This window comes from Lipotes vexillifer, unplaced genomic scaffold (assembly GCF_000442215.2).
Source record: "Lipotes vexillifer unplaced genomic scaffold, Lipotes_vexillifer_v1.1 scaffold559, whole genome shotgun sequence".
NCBI lineage: Eukaryota > Metazoa > Chordata > Mammalia > Artiodactyla > Lipotidae > Lipotes > Lipotes vexillifer.
Window position 1 is genome coordinate 507832 of NW_006781351.1, and position 19130 is coordinate 526961.

Sequence of the window (19130 nt, forward strand, 5' to 3'; positions counted from 1 at the left end):
TACAGAATGGGAGAAAATATTTGCAAATGAAATGACCGACGAGGGCTTAATTTCCAAAATATACAAACAGCTCATACAACTCAACAACAAGAAACAAACAACCCAATTGGAAAGATGGGCAGAAGACCTAAATAAACATTTCTGAAAAGACGACATGTAGATGGCCAATAGGCACATGAAAAGATGCTTAACATTGCTAATTATTAGAGAAATGAAAATAAAAACTACAATGAAGTACCACCTCACATCGGTCAGAATGGCCATCATCAAAAAGCCTACAAATAACAGACTGGAGCGGGTGTAGAGAAAAGGGAGCCCTCCTACACTGTTGGTGGGAATGTACATTGGTACAGCCACTATGGAAAACAGTATGGAGGCTCCTCAAAAAACTAAAAATAGATTTACCACATGATCCAGCAATCCCACTCCTGGGCATATATCCAGACAAAGCAATAATTCGAAAAGATACATGCTCCCCAATGCTCACTGCAGCACTATTCACAATAGCCAAGACATGGAAACCACCTAAATGTCTATGACAGATGAATGGATAAAGATGATATGGCACATATACACAATGGAATATTACTGAGTAATATTCCATTGTATATATAGAATATTGCCATTTGCAGCAACATGGATGGACCTAGAGATTATCAATATTAAGTGAAGTAAGTCCGAAAGAGAAAGACAAATACCACATGATATCACTTTTAAGTAGAATCTAAAATATGACACAAATGAACCTATCTACGAAATAGAAACAGACTTACAGACATAGACTTGTGATTGCCGGGGGGGCAGGGATGGACTGGGAGTTTGGGGTTAGCAGATGCAAACTATTACATATAGAATGGATAAACAACAAGGTCCTACAGGGAACTATATTCAATATCCTGAGATAAACCATAATGGAAAAGAATATTTTTTAAATGTATATATATTTATATGTATAATTGAATCACTTTGCTATTAAGCAGAACTTAACACAACACTGTAAATCAATTTTAAAAAAGAACAAATTATTCAAGGTAGAATGTTGCTTGTGGCTTCAAGCTGGGTAATTCACTTATAAACCTAACAACCATTTAGACTTCAAATGATGAGATAAAGGCTGGTGCTCTGGGTCCCCACGTCCTTCAGTGGTTGGATCTGGTCGGTTGGTTTTAATCTATCACTCATTGGATTTACATAGGATTTCATAAGAAACAAATGTTCCATTTCCAGAAGGAGAAAGGGAGGGAGGAAGGGGTGGGGGAGGGAGAGGGGACAAGGAAGAAGGGAGAGAGGGAAGGGAGGAAGGAAGAAGGAAGGAATATATATGTCACATTTTTAGAACTTTCCAGAGTCCTCACTCTCAATGGACTCAACACTCCACTTTGAGAAATTATGCAGCAGAAATTAGATATGTACACATAACTAACATTATCACAGATTTTAAAATTTTGTGGCATTTAGAAAACTCTTTTCTAAATGTACAATGAGAAATGTATTTAATGAAATTAATATTGTGATAAGAAAAAGAATGGTAATAAATTATACAATCATTCAGGATTACATATTTTCCTTTAAAACTTATTTGTATAGCTTACAGAATAAAAACATGGCATATTTCAGGCCGGTACCGGTGTGGACGGTGTGGGTCGTGGCCACGGGTTCTGCGGTTCTCCCCCTCCCTTACTCTCTTCCCTCCCTCCCTTTCCCTCCCTCGACGGCGGTCGGTCGTCCGTCGGTAGGTTTTTGTCGCAGACTCCCTGACCCGTCCCTAACCCCTTTCTGACCTCGGGGCCACCAGATTGGCCTTTTCCCTTTCCCGGCCCAACCCCAGAGCCAGGGCGGGGGCCTTGAGGAGGCGGAGGCGGTGCCACGGAGGAGAGAAAAGACCAGACGACCCTCTGCTCCCCCCCAGCCGGATCGCACGGCTCGCAGCCGCCAAGGCAATGAGGCAGACGCCGCTCACCTGCTCCCGCCACACGCGGCCCGTGATGGATCTGGCCTTCCGTGGCATCACGCCTTACGGCTATTTCCTGATCAGCGCTTGCAAAGATGGTAAACCTATGCTACTCCAGGGAGACTGGAACATTTTTGGGTCATAAGGGTGCTGTTTGGGGTGCAACATTAAATAAGGATGCCACCAAAGCAGCTACAGCAGCTGCAGATTTCACAGCCAAAGTGTGGAATGCTGTCTCAGGAGATGAATGGATGACCCTGGCTCATAAACACATCCTCAAGACTGTGGATTTTACGCAGAATAGTAATTACCTGTTAACCGGGGACAGGATAAAGTGTTACACATATATGACTTGAACAAACCTGAGGCAGAACCTAAGGAAATCAGTGGTCATACCTCTGGTATTAAAAAGGCTCTATGGTGCAGCTAGGATAAACAGATCCTTTCAGCTGATGATAAAACTGTTCGCCTTTGGGATCACGCTCCTATGACAGAAGTGAAATCTCTGAATTTTAATATGTCTGTTAGCAGTATGGAATATATTCCTGAGGGAGAGATATTGGTAATAACTTATGGATTGATCTATTGCTTTTCATAGTGCAGTAAGTTTGGACCCAATTAAGTCTTTTGAAGCTCCTGCAACCATCAATTCTGCATCTCTTCGTCCTGAGAAAGAATTTCTTGTTGCAGGGGGTGAAGATTTTAAACTTTATAAGTATGATTATAATAGTGGAGAAGAATTAGGATCCTACAAAGGACACTTAGGTCCCATTCACTGTGTGAGGTTTAGTCCTGATGGAGAACTCTATGCTAGTGGTTCTGAGGATGGAACACTGAGACTATGGCAGACGGTGGCAGGAAAAACATACGGCCTTTGGAAATGTGTGCTTCCTGAGGAAGATAGTGGTGAGCTGGCAAAGCCGAAGATCAGTTTTCCAGAGACAGCGGAAGAGGAGCTAGAAGAAATTGCTTCAGAGAATTCAGATTCCACCTATAGTTCAACTCCTGAAGTTAAGCCCTGAGCATCAGGCAGATGTACACAACTTATGGACTAAAACAAACAGAGAAAAGCATCAGCCTCCAGAGTTACTCTCTGCTTAAGGCAAACATGAGCAGTAAATAATGAGGAATATGAATTAGCTCCAGTGCTGGAACTAACCAACTTGGTGATACCTGTAAGTGAAAACACAAGAGTATCCGCTGAAGGCAGATGGAGTGATACTCTAGTAGTACGATAGTCTGTTGTCTTTTTCATGAATATATGCAAACCAACATCCAATTCCTCTTATTACAGGTAGATTTCTTGTAGCTGTTTATGTTATTACGAAGAGGGAAGATATATTGGCCTATTTTTCTGACTTTTCCCTTAAAGCAGAAAGCCTTTTTTTTTTTGCTTTAGTTATAAAGAGGGGAATACATGATAAAGTAACTGGTTTGATTTCTCTTTCATTGTACACTGCTTCTGAACACCTAATTGTTTCTAGTTGTCTAAATAAAATCCCTCTAAAACAAAACAAAACAAAAGGCATATTTCAGAAGAAAATTCTAAATAAGAGAAAAATAAGAACAGATGCTACTTTAAAATAGTTATTTATAAATCCATTTAATTTTTGAAATAAGAAAAATGACCCTCATGAAAAGCAACTCTAACAAAAGCTATCTGCAAATTAAAATCAGCTTGAGCCAATTTTTCAAAGAAAAATGTGGAAATAATTAATAATTATTATTAATAATGAGAGTTTTCTCACATCTATAAAGCCAAACAACAGTGTAAATACCACGGTAATACAACATCATTAAGAATATCAATTTTTTAACTATAATATCAGTTTTCACTTAAGGTATATAGGTGCTATACCAGTATTTTATAAAGGGAGACAGATACACATGTTTAATTTTTTAAATGTCATCCCTACTGTTTTATAGATTTTTAAAGTATTAAGTTATACATGTGATTTTTCTAATCAAGTTTTACTCGTAAGAAAATACATTTTACGGTACTTCGGTACCAGAGGAGTCAGAAACACCGAAATTCCACAAAAAATTAAAATATTTTTTATATTTACTACTTGCTTTCCTTCATGTATTGAATAGTTACTAAGAATACAGATATAATGCTACACGCATGGAAATCACATGGAAGCAATTTTTAAACAACTGTAATTTTACAAAAACTAAAACTCTAAACTTAAGTACTCCAAAAGCAGTTAAAAACTTAATTCCGAGCAACAGAGTCTTTGAGTTGTAAGGAACGGAGGAGTGCAGGAATATCTTCCTCCATGTATGCAATCTAATGAATCAGGCCCAATAACACTGCCAACCCCTTTCTTTACCTGGGAACCTTGGCAACCAGGTACAGGACATGATAACAGACCTCATCTTGCTAGATTTAGAGCTACTACATTTATAGACTAAGACTACCTACTACCTTTGCAGATTAAGAATACAAACTAGGGCTTCCATGGTGGCGCAGTGGTTGATAGTCCGCCTGCCGATGCAGGGAACACGGATTCGTGCCCTGGTCCGGAAAGATCCCACATGCCACAGAGCGGCTAGGCCCGTGAGCCATGGCCGCTGAGCCTGCGCGATCGGAGCCTGTGCTCCGCAACGGGAGAGGCCACAACAGTGAGAGGCCCGCGTACCGCAAAAAAAAAAAAAAATACAAACTAATCCTATCTCCTGCCTCTATTGCCTTTCTAAAACTTAAGACAGGATGTCTCTGACGTGGTCAGGGAAATAAGAGCACACAACAGAGCAAGGAAATGCTAAAGTGTGAGGGGCTAGGAAGGCGAGTTCCAGTAAATGAGAATGAGCTGCATAGGTTCAGGAGGTTTTGGGAAAGAGGTGGGTCTGGAAATAGGGCATGAAGGATGAACAGGCTTTTAGGAAGTGCAGGCTAGAAATCAGGTCATCCTGAGGGCTGGCAGAGGATAAAGGTGGGAAGGAAGCTGGCGGGCTCCCAGGAAACGGCGTGGACACCGACCACAGCGTACACAGAGAGAGCGAGCGAGGCCTGAACAACGCCAGAAGTAGACCCTCCCACGAGAGAATCGACAAAAAATGATGTAACAAAGATGGAGAGAAAATTCCTGCAGAAACAAGGAAGGATTAATAAGAAGTCGTGGTTTAAGGAGCCCGGATCACACTTCCTATTTCTCCTCTCCCATTTCCTCTATCACTTCTCTCTCCTTCGCTCCAAATTCAAAGCTTTACACAGAAAACCTAACTGTATATTCATCCTCTGAATACAAGTTTGTCAGAATAAGAAGTGTTGAGGAAAGAGATGAAGGAAGACAGCAGAAAACTTTGTCTGTGAATCAGCAAGGAGTAGGAGCCCATTAGCAATTCTTCGTCAGGCATTAACCAGTAGACAAATACATATTCTTCAGAAAGGATGTATGTGCTAGTTCCCAACACCCACCCACCCCTGCAAAAAAATGTATAGGCTGCACGGATGTGGATGAGCAATGGTACTTGGCAGGTAGCCAACAGCTCAAGGCATATGAACAATGCCTCTTAAGGAAAATAATTTAGATATACACAAATAAGGTGATCTGAGGTTGACAGGTCAAAGAGTTAAACCTTTAAGCATGGCGATTTCCATTAAAGAAATACTAGTCAAGCCAAATTAGTATTTCTCCATAAGACAAACAGTACATTTCAGTACATTTATTTTGTAACCAATAAATCAATAAAAACTATGTAATGAGTGTCTATCACGTATGTAGTACTTTATTAGGTCCAATTCAGGATAAAGAAAAAATTAAGAGATGTGGTTCCTACCTCAAGGAACCTACAGTATTATATTTTTAACTTGGAGATCACCCAAGTTGTCTCATTCCTGTTCTGTACGTACAATTATATGGCTTCCTACCTAAGTGTGATTTTATTAAGTCCCAGACCCAATTAGTTTTAAGCAGGATGAAGCTCCAAAATTATAATTAAGTCACTTTTGCCAAAAGGTAACTCAGTAAAAGTGGGGGAGAAAATATTTCCCCTCTGAAACAAAGTAATAAACCTAATGAACTTATTAAAAGAAACAAAAAATGTTATTAAATTATCACTGGAGTTTAAGAAAATAACACGTATTCCTATTAATATGGCATACGATTTCTCTAGTTTAGTTTCTCCCAAAATTCTACCACTAGAATGCTCAGCCACCCTACATTTTTCTGTCTCTTAAATTATTCTTTTGCAGGAATCCAGCCAAATGATGTCATGTTAGATATGCAAACTTACCTGCCAAAAACGGAGAAATTCCAGGAAAAGCCTTTGAAAGGAAATAATTCATTAGGGAGTTCAAGGAGAAAGCTAAATATTGAACTTTGACTAAATTATTAAATTTCAGAGTTAGAAAATGAAAATAAAAATTAGAGTGCCTACCATGTATCTGGTCTCTCTCTTGAAACAGATATATCTAAAAGCAGTTACATATTTATATAATTGAGATTAAATTTCTGATTATCCCAAAAAATGTAAATAAAAAATTATTAGAATTGATAGTCCTCACTTTTTTTGTTGTTATTTAAAGCTCAGATTTGAAATAGCCCTGAAATAAAAATGACAAGTGATATTTTTTTGTCGTATAAAAAAGGACAAAATTTAGGTTGTCATACTTCTAATTTCCTTCTTTATCACAGAATTATCATTTTGAGCATTCTGATGTTGTGTCTTCATTTCCTTAAGGAAACAACTCCAACAAACTCTTCCACTCATAACACAGTTGTAAATCCAGCTGTAATGGAGAAAAGGCCCCTGAATGGTAAGTACAACTGTGGTCACAGATCCTAAACTCTGTCCTACATGGGAAAGATGTCTGTTCACCCTCAGGCCTCCATCTAGAGCTCACTGACTACAATTGTGAATAAATAAGGCCATCAAAGTTAACAAGCGTGGTTAAGTGCTCTCCCTGCAAACTTACAATTCTTCCTTGCAGCAGAATCAAAGATATCTGCTAAACACTTAGGATAGCTAACTATCAGGGAGGGAATAAAAGTTTAAAGAGGCTCCCATAACAATATGGAAGCATGGCAGGTTAAGCCATTCACCATCAAGAAAATATCTCTATAAACATTTTAATGGTCTCTGAGAATGTTATTGTACTGCTGCATTTTAAAATAATTCAAGTTGATAATGAAGACCCTGAGCTTGCAAGAAAAATTTTAATTAAAGTCAGTGCGTGCTATGTACACACCCACATGCTAAGAAAATGAAATAAATAAATTTGGTTCCCACATTACAGCAACAGTAAAAGTCCATGTGATGGCATTCCTTAAGAAGAGAGAAAAATAAGCCATTACTCTACAATGGGTAGGAGTTACATGTTATCTCTCTATTCCTATATAACTTTCTTTCAACAAATAATTTGCATTAATATATAAAACGTTTTTCCTTTTTGGAGTTTTAAATATAATATTTAAAGCTTGTATTTCCCAAAAAATGTGCTGACCCAGAGTGTCACATTATAAAGTGCTTCACTCTGATAGCTCAGAGTTAGGATCATATCAACGTAAATCTGTGCCTCTGAAGAGTTATTCTCTTACAACTAGGACACAGACCTATTTTTCAAGTCAGCATCAGAAAATACTTAATTTTTATATCCAGAAAAAACAAAATCTCTAATTCGAAAAGATACATGCACCCCAATGTTCACAGCAGCACTATTTACAATAGCCAAGACATGGAAATAACCCAAGCGCCCATCACAGACAACTGGTTTAAGAAGATGTGTTATAGAAATACAGTGGAATATTATTCAACCATAAAAAGAAGAAATAATGCCATTTGCAGCAACATGGATGGACCTAGAGAATATTATACTTAGTGAAGTAAGTCAAAGACAAATACTATGTGATATGATTTACATGTGGAATCTAAAAAATAATACAAATGAATCTATATACAAAACAGAAATAGACAGACATAGAAAACAAACTTACGGTTATCAAAGGGGAAAGGAAGGGAGAGACAAATTAGGAATGTGGGATTAACAGATACAAACTACTATACATAAAATAGTTAAGCAGGGCTTCCCTGGTGGTGCAGTGGTTGAGAGTCCGCCGGCCAATGCAGGGAACACGGGGTCGAGCCCCGGTCCGGGAAGATCCCACCTGCCGCGGAGCGGCTGGGCCCGTGAGCCATGGCCTCTGAGCCTGCGCATCCGGAGCCTGTGCTCCGCAACAGGAGAGGCCACAACAGTGAGAGGCCCGCATACCGCAAAAAAAAAAAAAAAAAAAAAAAAAAAAAATAGATAAGCAACAGGATTTACTGTATAGCACAGGGAACTATATTTAATATCTTGTAATAAGCTACAATAGAATTTAATCATAAAAAATATATATACATCTACATAACTGAATCACTTTGCTGCACACCTGAAACTAACACAATATCGTAAATCAACTATACTTCAATAAAAAAAGAAAATACTTAATTTTTGATAATACTGTAGAAATAAAGGGAAAATGGAATGTCCATTTTATAAAAAGAAAAACAGGCCAACTATGAATGATTGGGTCAAAAATATTTAATGTGTTCATAAAAGAAATTATTAATCTCTATCATAAATTTCTTCCATAAATTTGGAATGATGAAATATTTTTCAAAATCATCACACTTAAAAATAAAAATACCAATGTCAGGGTACCAACTCTGACCATCAGATCAGAATCTTTGGAGATGGGGCTTGCTTGGTAAATAACTTATCTTTAATTTCCTGAAGGTGAGTCCAAAGCACAAACAGGGTCCAGAAACCCTGAATTCAGTTGCCCTGGAGGTCCTTTTAGCTCCAAACTGCTTAACTCAGAATCCCCTCTTGCCACGCTCCCAAGAGTAGTCTGACGCAAAGCTCCATAGACACTTCCTGAGCCTATCTCTGTAAACGTCCAAATGCCATCCATAAGATGCAGATAACCACCAAATTCCACCCTACTGTTGTCAAATTTAATAAGGAAAATGTACACTTCTCTAAATTTCCAAGCACTGCCTACATGTAACTTATGATACTCTCTCATTTGTTGACCCTCTCCATGGCTCTACGATAAACACTGTGGCACACAGGACAAGCGGGCTCAATTACACACCGACACCCCACCCCATGCCAAGGACCTCAATCTCACTTATAAAAATATTTACAATCCAAGGTGGAAAATATAAGTGCCATTAGAAAGTAATTGGTACAGTGCTATGGAGACTCAGGAAGGAGAAAGAACTTTCAACTGGGATCATCAGAAAATGCATCAGGAAGCAGGTAGAAGATGGGTAAATTTTTCATTTACATTGATTGAAGATCAGGTTAGAGAGATGGGCATAATGTGATAACAGGAATAGGATCAAAAAATAGAGATTCCCCCTATCCATTAAACCATTGATGTCTCTAAAGAAAAAAGAAAAAATAGGGCTTCCCTGGTGGCGCAGTTGTTGAGAGTCCGCCTGCCGATGCAGGGGACACAGGTTCGTGCCCCGGTCTGGGAAGATCCCACATGCCGCGGAGCGGCTGGGCCCGTGAGCCATGGCCGCTGAGCCTGCGCGTCCGGAGCCTATGCTCCGCGACGGGAAAGGCCACAACAGTGAGAGGCCCGCGTACCACAAAAAAAAAAAAGAAAAAAGAAAAAATAGAAATCTATATACCTATGGGAAGAGAAGGAGAGAGAGGGAGAGAGAAGGTGGCAGGGCGGGAGGGGTAGTGAGAGGATGCAAGATCACACTGTAGGCAATTCAAATAAGCTAGAAAATTGATGTGACAAAGGAAGCAAGCAGTTTGAAAAGGCTGAAGGGTAGCAAGGGCAGATGAGTGAGGGTCATGAATGCCAAATTTAGAAGTGTCCACTTTATTTGAAAGGCAACTAAGAATTACAAACTGCTTTTTATCAAAGGATTGATGTGATTTTTACATTAGCATTCGACAAAACTACTGTCGTGAGTAGAGTTGACCATGGGGAAGATACAGGGCAACAGTGCAGCAGTGCAAGGGATGAATTAATATTCAGAAAGCAAGGGGGCGGGAAGATCAGTTCAGAAGCTTCCACAATAGTCCATTCAAGTATGTTGTGCCCATAAACTAGGACAGCAAGAGTAGAAAAGGAAGGGAAGGGCTTGACATAATGATTATCACTTTGAAGAAAGTTATACCCTGGAAATTCCGGTGATGCCTTTGCTGTCTAGTGCAATGGAAACAGGAAGCCTTCAGAGCCAGACAGAACTGGACTCAGATCCAGGCTCTGCATTGGATAAACGGTAAAATCTTGGGTAAGTTACTTAACCTCCATGAGCTTCAGACAGGAACAATGATAGGTATCTCTAATGCTGTAATGAGAATGAGTTGTGATATCTGAAAATAGCTTAGCATATTGGGGGGAAATTAACAATAGGGAAGACAGCAAACCAGTAAAAGAAACAAAAATGGGGATTAAGATATTAACAATTTTAAGGAGTCAATGAGCTTTTATACCGGAACTCAGCGACCATCCTCCACATTCATTAGCATCTGGCTGTCCCTCTCCTTCAGATAGCAGGAGACACTCTCCAGTATCTCCCTGGTTCCAGGTACCAACTCCTTATTCTAAAAACGAAGTTCAGGCAGACACATGACAGAACACAGAAACAGTTCTCCAGAAGGTAAAATGATACCTACAAGCTTGCTCTTGATTTCACTTGTGTTTGGGACAGAGAAAGGATCAGTGTTCAAAGTATCTATTGATGAATGTCTCAAAGCAGAAGTGAACATGATGGGACTCCAGACAATGCAAGCGGAGGATGCTGACAAAGCTTTTAAACTAGACAATGAATGTGCTCTTCCCTTTGTCCAATTCAATCACTGTTAAACAAAAATTCTGCCTCATTTGGAATGACAAGACTGAAAATTAAACACCATTGAGTGTTTAAAGCAGCCTTCAAAGAATATTTGTAAAAGGTTTGCCAAATATGGTGAAGCCATCTTTACAACAGTTATGAACTCAGAATACTGGTATACTGGTTTTATAGATGAAAATTTTAATTTATCTCCTCCTGTTGGAAAACAATAGAGAAAAGCAAAGCACTGAATGCTCTTGAAACAAATGTGCTATTTCTGTCCATAGTTGTATTTATTAAGAGAGGTTTCTTTGCTTCTCTAGTAGAAAACAACTAAAATCATAGTATTTTGCAGCTTTTTTGAATCAACTATTAAAATAGTCTGAATCCTATATGTAATGACCATCCAAGCAATAAAATTTCAATTTTAAGCCCAAGTTTACAGGTTCTAATTACTGTGCTAAAACTGTCTCATGTATGCATTTTATTCTCTTCCTATAATCTTTCATCGTTCCATGAGGAGATGACTGATTAGGATCAGTTTGGGAAAAGTGTCCTCGTTAAATAAATGCAGTTAGGTCACCCACATTTGCTGTAGCTCCTTTGTCAGCTTGATGGTTTTACATAAAATGTTTATGTTACTACCATTTTTTTTTTTTTTGCGGTACGCGGGCCTCTCACTGTCGTGGCCCCTCCCGCTGCGGAGCACAGGCTCCGGACGCGCAGGCTCAGCAGTCATGGCTCACGGGCCCAGCCGCTCCGCGGTAGGTGGGATCTTCCCGGACCGGGGCACGAACCCGTGTCGCCTGCATCGGCAGGCGGACTCTCAACCACTGCGCCACCAGGGAAGCCCGCCCACTACCATTTTTTAAGTAACATAAAAATCTTCTTATTTGTACACCCATGTTCATAGTAGCATTATTCATAATAGCCAAAAAGTGGAAGCAGTCCAGCTATCTAGCAATGGATAAGCAAAATGCTATCTACACATGAAATGAACTATTATTTAGCCTTAAAAAAGAATGAAATTCTGACACATGCTACAACATTAGATGAATATTGAAGACTATAGGCTCAGTGGGATAGGCCAATCCAAAAAAAAAAAAAAAAAGATACACACACACACACAAATACTCTATGATTCCACTTATATGAGGTACCTAGAGTAGTCAAATTCGTAGACACAGAAAGAAAAATGGTGGTTACCACGGGGCCTAGGGAGAGATGGGAATGGGGAAGAGTTATTATTTAATGCATAGAGAATTTCAGTTTGGGAAGATAAAAAAGTCTGGAGATGGATGGCGCTGATGGCTGCACAACAATGTGAATGTACTTAATGCCACTGACTGTACAATTTAAATTGTTTAAAATGGTAAATTTATGTGATGTCTATGTCACCAAAATTTTTCAAAATACAATAGAATCTTCTTTTAGCTAGCACTGAAACTTCTTAGAGATATTGGAGCTCTAAGAATGAATGAGTAAAGAAAACTTTGGGTTCCAGAATAATATGTCCAATCATTGATGCTAAACAAACTTGTCCACATGTCTACTTTCATTCCCTTAATTTATGCATTTAAGAATCATTGTTCTCTCATAGACTTGGAATGAAGACCACTAAAAGAAAAGGCTTTTAGCAGCCTACGTCATTTTAGGGAATGCAGAGAAACCTAGAGTACAAAGTAAGTACAGTTATTTAGATGGCCCTCTTTCTTCTTTTACAAAAACATTAGGCTTTTTAGAACTCAGAGACTCAGTACAGATTTTCAAAACAGTATTGGCAGCATTATCAGAATAAAAGTTTTGGAGGTAGACATAAACTAATCAACTGATGGCACAGAGTAAGGCACCTGAGATGTCTAAATTAAGAAAATAAGATAAGGTATTTTTATTACCATAGTATCATTAACGGTAAAAAAAAAAAAAAAAAAAAAAAAGAGAAATAACAGTAAAGGTTTTGCAAGTGGGCTCCTCCAGAATAATACTAAGTTCCTCCTCCCAGGCTCCCCGCCCTCCTTCTTTACCCATAGGCTACCAGGTATTTTCCTACTTCCTTCTAAGTTGGTTTAGCCTTAGTAATTACTCATTTAGAAAGAGACGTCAGGGCTTCCCTGGTGGCGCAGTGGTTGAGAGTCCACCTGCCGATGCAGCGGACATGGGTTCATGTCCCGGTCTGGGAAGATCCCACATGCCGCGGAGCGGCGAGGCCCGTGAGCCATGGCCGCTGAACCTGCGCGTCCGGAGCCTGTGCTCCGCAACGGGAGCGACCACAACAGTGAGAGGCCCATGTACCACAAAAAGAAAAAAAAGAAAAAGAAAAGAAAAAGAAAGAGACGTCAGAGTTTCTGCTCTGGTCAAAAAAAAAAAAAAGTTGTTAGAATTGGATAGAAATGGCTGGCACTCCTGACAAAATGGGCATTCTCGCAGACAAATGGATATCAGTACGTTTCTATAGAATGAATTAAAGATTTGATTAAAGTTCAGTAAGTATTCACCAAATCCTCTACTTGTCCCCATACTTAATCAATACGCTTGTGAACAACACTCCTTCACTGGCATTCATTTGAAACCTCATCTTTTCCAGAAGTGTTAAAATTAGCTTTGTTGGCATTTAAGAAAATGGGCTGATTCTCCTTTTCACTGAATTGCCTATTTTAATCATTTTGAATTAATGAGTACAGTTTACAGGCCATCTTTAAAATAAATACCCAGTACGCAATTATCTCTCAGTCAATTCCTAAAACACCTCTACGGGGTAGTTTCTTTTTACATTATTTTTATATAACAAAACCTAAACTTTAGAGATTCAGCATTATAATTTACCCAAAGCCAGCAGGGATTTGAATAATTCTAGGCTTTCTGACCACTTTATAGTAGTCAATATTCCTTTTAAGCTACAGCAAGCAGAACTGGTCAAAATGCTACAAATGCAGGAGGAGAATTCTGGAAATTATGCTACCAAAACCACATCTCACAAGACAGCTCCTAAGAGGCAGACAACTCACTGAACTTAGAGGCACTCAACCCTTAGTATTTATTCTTTATTTAAACAGGAATTAGATGATGGCCTAAACTCCCTCATCACAAAATTATATAATTATTTCTGAAACCAAATTTATAGGAACTTATAATTTCTCCTGTTAAATTTAATATTCTTATTTTTCCCCACTGTCTAAATCTAGCACAGCTTGAAATTTATATCCAATCACCCAAACTATGATCTATACCTTCCAGTTTCAGACAACTAGAAATTTAATAAATACGCTTCCTATGTATTTTATTCAAGACCTCAATAAACTGCTGAAGAACATCAGGAAAGGAAAGCATCCTGGCTTCAGAGATTCAAGTTATAAATTCTCCTGTCCTCTTTTTTACTCACCGCCCAGACCAAATTTCACTGGCTTCACTGACAGAGCACCACATGCCAAAACAGAAGATAAAGGCATCAATATGACCAGCTTTATCAACGCCAGTAAAATTTTAATGGGTCCTACAGCTTCACCACTTTTAGAAAGGTGACTACAGGGGAAAACCAACTAACAGAGATAAATTAGCAAAATGGGAAACTCTGTAAATTAGAAGAGGTATGTTTTAACAAGTATATTTTTCAACGTTTATATTGGGAAACTCTGAGGGCTTTGTTATAATGTTTGCAATGCTTGCTTTCTTAATTACAAAAAGACTATAGGCTTTTTGAATAAACTATTTAATAGAAGAATGTAATTGTTTTTAAAAAAGAGAAAAGATCCTTTTTTCTTTTTAATAAATCCCACTGGTAATTTGTGTTATTAATTCGGCATTTTTAAATGTTTGTTTCTTGTCTTGAAGATTGCATTATTATAGATCTTTCAGGTTGTCAAATATTCTTTTCTAGTTCTTCAGATACACAGAGTTAAAGATATACAGACAGGGATTCATATAGTTAAAGACTACATTGCTTCATTAAATTGAAGAGAAATCCTTATGATTCATTCCCCAAAAATCATCTCTATTGATAATATCTCTACTATCTCATTCCCTATAAAACCATATAAATACTACACTACCAATCCCAAATTACTTTCTAAACATAACAGTGGCTACCATTTATTAAATGTGTCATATCTTCCAGGTCACAAATAGCATTTCATTTACCAGACCAAGCCTGTAAGGTAGATTTTATTATCCATATTTTACAAATGAATATATTCAGTCTCAGAAGGATTCATCATTTTACGATTGCTTATAAATATTTAAGGTCAGACAGCTAATAAGTGGCTGAAGTAAATATTGGAACACAAATATGACAACAAGTCCTGCATCTTAATCACTGTACTGTACTTGAATCCCTCCATCAATAGATCTTGCTATCTGGCTATTTTCACACTTAGAATAAAAAAAATTAAAATTCAACTTTCATTTACTTCATCCACCTGTCCATATGGAGTATTAATAAAAAATAAATGCACAATACTCTAAAGTTTTTCTCAATCTGGGCACTATTGACATTTTGGGTTAGATAATTCTTTGTTTGGGGGACTGTCCTGTGTACTGTAGGATGTTTAACAACATTCCTGGACTGCCTACTACGTGCACCTTGGCAGCACCACCCTCCTCAAAGTCCTGAAAACTAAAAATACCTTCAGATTTGGCCAAATGTCCCCGCAGGGCAAAATTAGCCCCCGTTGATAACCAATGCAATACTCTATTTAAAACTTTGGAAACCCAGAGTAAGCAGAACAACTGACTCAAGTTCTGATATATTTACATTTACAAGTATTTCTTCCACGAAGATTATAATTATAGAATTCGGCACTTCTGGAGGAATATGTAGAGTTCTACACAATCAAAGTGCTTTTCTGAGAGCTCATATATTACACAAATCAATATTTAACTAAATTAGGTAAAAATATTTCAGGTGCAACTCTTTAGCGGTCCATTTCATTCCAATGTTAAATAAAGTAAACCTTCATTTATTGCCCAAAGTGGCACAAAGAGGTTTATTATTTATTCCAACTCATGAAAAAGTAATTCATACCATCTCTAATGAAGAGATATCCTTTTAGAACATTCAATGTTCTAGCTACTCTCTGCCCCATTTTTTATGATTTCCCTGTAAGTTACAAGCATGAACTCATAAACTATAGAAAATAAATAATGAAGCATAACTTTATGGGAAAAAAATTATGAAAATAGTCTGCCGTTCAAGGTTAGAAAACCAGTAATTAAAGTCAAAAGTAAAACCAAATGACCTGTAAAAATCAAGGCAAACATTGCCTCTTGCAAGAATATTTCACTGATGTCAAATGAAACTCCTGAAAAAGGCCCTTCCTCTAAACTATATTTATTTAAATCTCTCCTAACAGGAGCTTTGTACAGGAAAGTAAATGCTCACTTGGTCCACAAATTAGGTTCATGCTCTTCTTGGATTAAGTCTATAGAGCTGTGATTTGCAAACTTTTTTTTTTCTCACTTCAACATACCTGATGGATGTGACACACACATCAGTAACTGTGGCTCACTACAGCATTGATTCAGGATGTGGGGAGTTCTCCCTAGAGAGAATGTATCAGAAACAAGGGCAGGTTAGAGTCTGAAAAAACCTACCCTGTGATAATCACCTTTGTAGAAGAAAAAGGGCCATTGTTTCTGCCATCTCAAAGAGCAGGCCTAGGATGAAAAGTTCATTTCACCATTGACAGTACCATCTGATGTGGATAATATTTCCAAAAGCACCCATAATTTGGTGCATCAAACCTCCAGCCTTCCTTTGCCAGCTATATTTTAGACCTATATGGGGTGATAGTTATAAATCTGCCAAATTGTTTTAATATTTGTATTAAGTATTATGTACAAAACCATGTCATATTGCCGTACTGGTTCTTTTCCTAGCTATGTGTGTTGTTTTCCCTTTTTTAGCTAGACAAGTTAGTTTTTTTAAATTTTTATTTTATATTGGAGTATAACTGATTTACAATGTTGTGTTAGTTTCAGGTATACAATCAAAATGATTCTAGCTATGGTTTTGTACTAAGGAGAACCTTAGGCATTATTAAACTTGCTTCAGATTTCTATTGTGTTAAAGATCTATTTTGAATGAAGACCATGTAGGTAAGTGGAACTACTTAATTCCCTAAAAACTGACCAAGTTTGTTTTGTTTTGTTTTGTTTTGTTTTTGCGGTATGCGGGCCTCTCACTGTGTGGCCTCTCCTGTCGCAGAGCACAGGCTCCGGACGCGCAGGCTCAGCAGCCATGGCTCACGGGCCCAGCCGCTCCGCGGCATGTGGGATCTTCCCGGACCAGGGCACGAACCCATGTCCCCTCCATCAGCAGGCAGACTCTCAACCACTGCGCCACCAGGGAAGCCCTGACCAAGTTTTACATACAGTGTTTCTTCCTCCCACTTTCCACTATTCTAGCCATACATAAATCACCAAAAGATATTTAACACAGCAAAAATGTTGGCTTTTTTCCTTGTTTTCATCTGAATCAAACAAGAGGAGAGGGTTCAAAGTATCAAACATACAACACAGATAGAGCCTCATGTTAACTCATGTGATGGTCTTCAAAGTTTTAGCTGACCAAAAATTAAATATATAGATTATTTTACTGACAAAAAAACCAAGTTCAGTCTTAGTATGTGTTAAGGGTCTTCCTATCAAGATGAGTGGTGTGTAGGTAGGTCTGTGACAGAATCACACAGCTTCCTCCTGATCACCCACATTTTGATAAGGTTTAGGTTTAGGACTGGTGTTTGGGCAAGTATGTGCTGCAAAAAAAAAAAAAAAGATGCATAAATTATTTTGGTACAAAAAGGTGACAGTCACACTCTGCTTTGTTCCAGTTAGACCACATCTAAACTACTGTACAAGGTTCTGGACTTCTCCAAAAAGAGAGGAGCAGAGGGGAGGGAGGGAGAGGTGAAATGGCATGGAAGGGAACTTAGCTCCGCATCAGGGTAGTGACTAAGCAAAAGCGTAATGAGGACCATTTGTTAGGGATTTCATAAATTTGGCTCTACCTTCAATTTCCCTCCAACCCTGTAACAGCAGCAATGCTTTCTAGGAAAAGGAACACATAGAGAAGCAAACGAATTCCTCCAAAAACCCACTACGATATGTAAGGACAAGTTTAGAAGAATACTGGGAGTGATGAAAATTTTACCAGGCGGGAATCTCCACCAAGTGGGCAAAGACTAGAAATCACATTGCAGTTATAGAAACTTGACCTAGAGTGTGTAGCCTAATTTATGTATGTGTAATTATATATAAATTATATTAAATAGAAATATATGCTTACATATGTTAATTATATATATATAAATTACATACATGCAATTATATATTATATAAATATAATGTATAAATTATATATGTTATATATTATATACAGAGACAAATCATTTATATATATATATATAAAAACAAATCATTATAAGCATCTGGAATAACCCAAGAAAAACATCAAAGTGGAACCCAACCTGATAATTTCACAAGATTAACTGCTCTAGACTATCTAGATTGTCTCAACTGACAAAATAATTTTTAACTAGTCATAATGATCCAGCATTCACTTGTTTCAAGGAAAAGAATCTTGCCCTTGTAGTTTTAAAATGTGATGGGGTTATGACAGTCTATCATGGCAGGGATTCCCATGAATCCCTCCCATGAGGGTCACCCAGAAGCTGCGGTCTGTACTGACTCTGATCGGTCTATTTCCTTGGTAAGATGAGCACCAGTAGTACAAAGTTGTCTGCCCTGTAAAGACTGAGGACCCGATTTAAAGTCTAATCTGAAATAGGGTGACAGCCTTTGTGCTTATTAAAATGGCCAAGGCTACAACCTTTCTGTGTTTGCAGTTGTAGACTGAACACAGGAGGCTTCTGATTCTAAAAAGCCATGTACATACAGAGCAAGGGAACATGGCGAGCAAATCTAACTCTGATACTAATATTTTTGTGAACGAATGAAACTGGGTGCCTTCAAGCAAACAAAAATCACATGAGGTTGTGAAAGTAACACACACAAATATGTCCAAATCAAACCCACACTTCATCCACCCTTCCTCACTCAGAACCTAAAACAAACAAAAACTGCTCTTCTGATGCTTTTTCTCTCAAAGAACCCACAAGGGATTAACCTCCAAAATATACAAACAACTCATGCAGCTTAGTATCAAAAAAACAAACAACCTAATCAAAAAATGGGTGGAAGATCTAAATAGACATTTCTCCAAAGAAGACATAGATGGCCAAAAAGCACATGAAAAGATGCTCAACATCACTAGTTATTAGAGAAATGCAAATCAAAACTACAATGAGGTATCACCTCACACCGGTCAGAATGGCCATCATCAAAAAAATCTACAAACCATAAATGCTAGAGAGAGTGTGGAGAAAAGGGAACCCTC

The 19130-nt window shown here is 38.1% G+C and overlaps 1 protein-coding gene and 1 pseudogene across 1 annotated transcript in view; one reads left to right on the plus strand and one right to left on the minus strand.

The window, feature by feature from the left end:
- LOC103074497 (serine-threonine kinase receptor-associated protein pseudogene) overlaps nt 1–2973 on the plus strand; it is a 33824-nt pseudogene extending 30851 nt beyond the window's left edge.
- PDE3A (phosphodiesterase 3A) overlaps nt 1–19130 on the minus strand; it is a 311664-nt gene that overhangs the window by 272918 nt on the left and 19616 nt on the right.